This window comes from Vicugna pacos, unplaced genomic scaffold, assembly GCF_048564905.1.
Source record: "Vicugna pacos unplaced genomic scaffold, VicPac4 scaffold_306, whole genome shotgun sequence".
NCBI lineage: Eukaryota > Metazoa > Chordata > Mammalia > Artiodactyla > Camelidae > Vicugna > Vicugna pacos.
Window position 1 is genome coordinate 19913 of NW_027328984.1, and position 6646 is coordinate 26558.

A 6646-nucleotide genomic window follows, 5' to 3' on the forward strand; every position below is an offset into this window, starting at 1 on the left:
TTTCCTAAAGGTAATTCAAAACTTACTAAAAAATCCTATGATAACCCTTATCTGTTTTTTCTTAAGTTTAAAAATGTATTTTAGAATTCTTCAGGAGTAATAAAGTCATAATACTAGCCAAGAAAATTAGGGATGGAAGAAAGAATCAAAAAATCGCACTGTCAGACATTAAATGTTTACAATATGTAAGATATAGCACTGGAGGAAGAAAGTAAGATTGACAGAAATAAACCATGAGCTCAAAAAGAGACTGTAGTATACATAAGTATTTTGTACAGGTGGGATTTCAAACCAAAGAGCAAAGTTTGAATTCAATAATAGTCCTGGGACAATCAGAGAATCACCTGGAAAAAACAAATTCTTTTCCGGTCATAATGACCCTAATAAAAATTACAGAAAGTGATGTAAATATTAGAAAGTACTAATAACAGCAAATACAACCCTTTGCTCATATTAATTCAACTTCTCCTCACTATGACAAGTACTATTATCATCTCCATCTTAGAGATTAAAAAAACCTACAGAAGAGATTTATACCATTATAAGACAGTGTTTCTAAGAATAATATCAAGGATAAACCCAAAAAGAATACATTTACTATCTTTAGTTTATTTTGGGCCAAAACAAAATAAACCTACTGAACAAAATGAAAGGCAAGAAATGACAAGAAGCTCTGTGATACATGTTGATGAAGACAAGGGGTTAATATTGATAACATACAAAGAGCTGTCACAAAGGAACAAGAAGCTCCCTCATTTAAATGTTTGCAAAGGACAAAGGGATCATTCACTTTTTGAGAATCAGATGGCTAATGAGTGAACAATGCTCAATACTTCACTGGTCATCAAGTGCAAACTAAAACAATGAAAAAGCACTTTGGCTCATCATATTGCCAAATATTTTTCAAAGATATTCTAGCTAGTGTCCATCTGTGGGAGAAAAAAACTGTGAGAGATCTTTTTGGAGGACGACGTGTCAATGGATATGTAAACTCTGAAAAATGTGTGTACACACAGACTCAACTCCACTTTTAAGAATCGTTTCGTATAGAAACAAAATCAGTTCAAAAAGATGTACTCATCAGAGCATTTACACAGCACTGTATACAATGGTGGGAAATAAAGCTGAAGTGAAATCATATCCAGCGATAGAGCATTGGTTACATAAGTAATTCTACTTCTTTTCATTCCCCACTGTAGAAGGAATTTCTTGAGTCACTTGAAAGGAGCCTGTGATGTATGTAATTGTCACATCCACGGACTAAATTTTCAGAATCCTTAACTAAAGGAATACTTATACAAGATCACAGGAATGTTTGTACAAGAAGGATGCCAGTCAAACATCCTTTCTGACAGTGGAAATTGGAGAAAACTTAAATGTCCACCATCAAGACAATGATGCCGTAAATGAAGGCGAGCTGTGGGCACTAAGGGGCCGGCGTTTCAGCGTGGCCCAAGGCCTTGTCCACAGTACACTCCCACCAAAGTTGTCCTTAAACAAGAGACCAAACCTGCACATCAGGAGACCCCTCTATCTGAAAGGACCGGGTGAGTCTGGAGTGGAAGGACGTCTATGATATACACTTGAGTGAATAAACCGAGCTGCAGAATACATATAGTATGGCCTTATTTTTCAATAAAGTATATATACACACACATATACATAGATTTCTCATATACGCATCTGTATGTATGTGTGTATATATATATATAACATAGGCATAAAGTTCATGATATACATACTCCACATTGTCAGCAGTTTCTACTTTCAGGAAAAAAGGGGAAGGGATGTAGCTGTCTTTCGGTACAACCACAGTTCTCTTTTCAGTATATCAGTTAAGTATACTTGGAATTTAAAAGTTTATTTAATTCCGAAATAAAATGCATGATGCCTCCACAAGACAGAATGCTATACTGGTCATTAAAAATCATGCCAGGGGAGATAGAATATTGTAGAAAAACGTGTAATAAGCCAAATGGAAAATGGAGGTCTCCACATAGTAATCAGGCATAGAGTGCTCGCTGGTTTTTATGACAGAGGTAATACACACTGATGAAAAGAACAGAAAATAGATGTTAAAGTGTTTATTATTATCTCTGAGTAGTCGGACCAGGATAGACACTTTTGCCCCTTTTTTCAGACTCTTATATTAAATACACATTATTTTTCACCTGGAAAAAGCATTTTTAGATGTCTAGTAAAACACATTGATAAACATGCACGAGTACTTACCGAAACAAATAACTAGGAGACACCACAGCAGCGTCACACAATGTAGAACGGGCGATCCTGAATAACACCACGCAGTTACATAAGGACCCACAAAGTGAGAGCACCTGCTGTAACAGGGCGTGGCCCCCTTCTAGTTGTCAGTTGTGTCTTCAGGGCTGAGGCAGTTCTCAGCACGGCCAGTGTCAGTGCTGGCATCTGGATGGATGCCACTGGAGGTGAGGGCACCTGCAAGCCGAGAGGAAGAACAGAAATCATCCTCTGCTTTTTCTGTCTTGTTTCATTGTTACTTTAAAAGAGAGGCGTAAATAAGATAAAGAATCTTCCCTACTGAAATTTCAGTAATGAAACCGGTTTTAAAGTGTTCACAACTTATATTCTGCCTATAACTGTCTTTTCAACAAAGCATCATATCTATTAAATGTTAATTAACTCAGTTAATTAACTACCTGTTGAAACCTTTTAAAGAACATGAAATGTACTATGTAAAAACACCACGTCTGCAGTGACTAGCCCGGCTGTCTTGATGGCAGTGCAGTCAACCCCCACCATCCCGCGGCCATGAGCTCCTGATGCTGGTAAGAGAGCATGCTGCCGCCTCAGATAGAGAGGCACGGTGAAACCATTTTCTGAAATCTACAGCACTGACAAAACTTAACTGACAATTCCCAGGCTCCTTTGAGGCTGTCATTTTCGGTTTCTGGCCAACACCCGTCAATGAGCAGAACCACCCCATTCCCGAGCCATGGGACTCACGTGGGAAGCAGTTTTGGAGAAATTTCCAGGTATAGAATGTAACCAACTATACGTAGAACTCTCACAAAAGAAAAGATGCAATACTCTGGTTTTGGAAGACACTCAAAATATTCTCCTAAGCCTTAGTAGATGGAAAGGCTGGGCTTCTCCTCAGCCACTTATTTATTTCACAGCCAGTTAGCATCTCCCACAAACCCTGTTTCCCTGTGTCTGCAGGGAGACTGAGGCACACTGCTTCTGTCGATCTTATAAGTCACAGGGCAGAGGTGTGTGTCTCACGCCTGTAACCATCACACAGGGTCACTTCCTAGCCTCACTGTCTGAACTTGGCCCCATTTTCTCACCTGTTTATTTTGGTATCTGTTCTTCTGTAAGCTGCCTGAAATGCATTTTGGAACAAGTCAGAAGAATCAGTGGGTAGATAAATGGACAGATGGAAAGGTGAACAAAAGAAGAAAGAAAAGGGGAACAAAAAAAATTTCCTATGTAAAACCCTCTTGTAGTCAGGGAAGAAAACCACCATGGAGAAGTGTGAAGAGGCAGGTAGCTTAGGACTGTCTCCTGGATTCCATGAAAAGTCACACCAAGAGATGAGAGGGTAGCATTATAAATAGTAAAAAAAAAAAGCATGAATGGTTGAAAAATATATCTACAATATGTACTTTATAAAGAATAGATTCAAATCAGCAGGGCCCAATAACACAATCATTGGGTATTCACTGAAGTGAGAATCCCATCTCCAAACCACAAGGCATCCCTTCGGAGCAGAGAGTCAACACGGGGCGGTCATAAAACCGTACCACAAAAGCTACGCCATCCTGCACTTACGAGGAACGAGCAGCTGTGCTCGGGCTGCCCACGCGCGTCATTTACGCCCCACAGAACCTCTACGGGGGGGACGCCTAGCGAGCCCCGTCTCTGCAGGACAGAAAACAAGTCCGGGAGAGGCTAAGCCGACCTACCAGTTCTCCATCTCACAGGACTGGTCACTCCAGAACTGGACTCGAACTCGGAACCACGTTTGTAATCACAGTGCTACCGTAATTTATGTGCTTTTTGTGTGTATAATACATTTGTTTCTGGCATGAAAGGATATTTAATTAATGTTCGGTTGTTTTGTCTATATCATTAGCTCACAATTTTTATATTTTTGAACTGTACTTTTTCCCCTGGAGAATGAACGGAAAGAGCAGGGGTCAGAATGAGGTGGGGCTCCATTCTTTATCTGTTACCTCATCTCATCCAAGTCCCCAACCAGGGAGAAGGAGCAAATGTTCTCTTCACCTTTTAAAGAGAGGTTTCCAGTGATGGTGACTTACTCAACTCCAAAACCAAGGCTGGAGAAAGGCACATGCAGCAACCAGAGCAGTATCACCTGTAGGAAGGCAAAAAGAGCTCAGGGGAGGGCTCAGGGTGTCAGCCTGATTTAATTTCATTTGATAAAAGAATACCACAGTCTAAAAATACTAGCATACAATGGATTTGCCCTTTCTTGACATCTAAAACGTTTCCACAGCCCACATGTAACATTATCGTGAACTAGTGAAAGGAAGAGCCCACAGACAGGGAAAATCAATGCCACAGACAGGCTGAAACACAGGCTGGAGGAAAGGAAGAGAAAGGTCATAGTTAAGAAGAGGGGAAAGGCTGGGAAAAAGACATCATCACAAGAACTCTCAAGCATCATCCAACAATCATATAATCATTCATTCAAGAGAGAGTTACTGACGTCCTATTTTGTGCAAGATTTTACAGCGGGCAAAGAAACCGCAGCGTCCATGGTGACAGCAAGTGGCGGGGCTATAATACAATTCTGATCCCGGTACCTTGCACACTTTTACTCAGTATAAAGGCAAAAAATAAAAAATAAAATAATACTATGTAAACTCTACGCATTTTTTGAAAAAAAATTAAAGAAGACCTAAATACCTGGACAGACAGACACACCACGCACATTCCTGGAACAAATGACAGCGCTCTTGGGATGGCAGTGCTCCCCAGAGCGATCCGTATACTCAACGTGGTCTCGATCACAATCCCAGTGGGCTCCTCTGCAGTAACTGACTAGCTGCTGCTACAATTCAAATGGGAATTCGAGGGTCTCAGTAACTACAACGTACTTGAAAAACAAGAACAACGTGAGAGGACTTGTAATTCTCAATTTCAAACCTTACAACTGTATCTCCAGGTGAGATTAGAGGCCATTTTTAAGTTATTACTGAGTTTATCCTTATTTTCTAAATTCTGTAGCATGAATATACCTGTTAGAATAAGAAAAATAAAAAGTAAGCTATATTTTAAAACATGCACACCGATTCATTCATTGAGAAAAAAATATTTTAACTATAAAGAGGTAAACACATATCTAGTGAAAAAGGACTACTTAAAAACAAGTGTGCATATACAATTTTCATAATTTGAAAACTGAAAAGCACAAACACAAGTTTCTAGGGAGACCAGTGAAACATACTAATAGTTATTTTCAAAACTTCTAATTGAACAATGAAATCTCAAGAAAGGCAAAATCCTAATTGGCAGCCAACTGCAAACACATGGAGAGCGAAGGCCTAGATATCACAGATCCTTTAACTCTGTTACTAACTCAATAGGAAAGGAAATTCCTCACTGAGGGAACAGTGGAATCCCATGCATAAGACAGGATACACAGTACAAACTGCAATATTATGGGGAGTGAATTTCTTAGAAGAATTCTAAAGTTACAAAATTGCTGAAAATGTATAAAAACACTGTCAGACAGATTAAAACACAGTCATATATATTATATAGAAACATATGAAGTCTGCTCCCATGTTGCATAGAAATACAAACATATTAGCTCATTTATAGGCACTGATTACTTTATCACAGTTTGAATATTTCAACTAAAACAAATAATCAATACTACAGTCCTCTTGTCAAAGCTACATGATAAGTTATTCTGCTAAGTAACCATAAAGTGTCTAAGATAGATCTAAAATTAGTGAAAATGATCTTTGTATGGTTCCTTGAATTCTTCTCAAAATTCCAAGCTTAATTTTAAAATAGATCTGAGCAGTATTTCTATATTATCTTTTCCCTTGGGAAATGAACAACACAGTCTGTGCTCAAAATTCTGTCCCGACAATGATTCACGAGCACCGTATCCTCACAAATCTGCTGGACAGAAAGGCACTATCCAGACACTGTGATCAAACCAATGAAACACAAGGAAGACAGTGACCCTAGCCTGGAGGGCTTATAGTCTGTGTCAACACCGGAGTTTTTATTTGATTGGTTTGATTGGGTAGCAAAATAAAATCAATCAAATACTTTCTTCTTTGAGCATTCTGTAAGTCATGACTGTTTTAAGTGTCAAGAGCAGGAAAGACTTAAGCATGACTTGATTAGGTCAACTAGCAACAATCATCACTGGAGAGTGAGTAATAAAGAAGTTATCTGACAACAATGCTTCTGCCTACATGAGACCTAAAATAAATCTACACTGATTTCCGAAAGGAAAATGAGGAGATGTGGTCCCCAATGAGAAAACAAACTAACAAGAAATCAAGAAAGGAAAGACGTTTTCATTAACGACTCCAGGCAGTAGTGGAGCATGGTGGTGAAGAGCACAGATGCTGGGGACAAACATGAGGGTCTGAACTCCCACAGCACTGGGTAGCTG

At 39.1% G+C, this 6646-nt stretch overlaps 1 long non-coding RNA gene across 1 annotated transcript; it reads right to left on the reverse strand.

Annotated features, from left to right (window-relative positions):
• Window positions 1-2255: 2255 nt before the first annotated feature.
• Window positions 2256-5093, reverse strand: LOC140695535 (uncharacterized). The gene is made up of 3 exons (XR_012071185.1): window positions 4915-5093; window positions 4270-4360; window positions 2256-2457 (listed from the first exon to the last, which is right to left on the reverse strand). It is a non-coding gene; the product is annotated as an uncharacterized lncRNA (long non-coding RNA).
• Between the last annotated feature and the right edge of the window lie 1553 nt (window positions 5094-6646).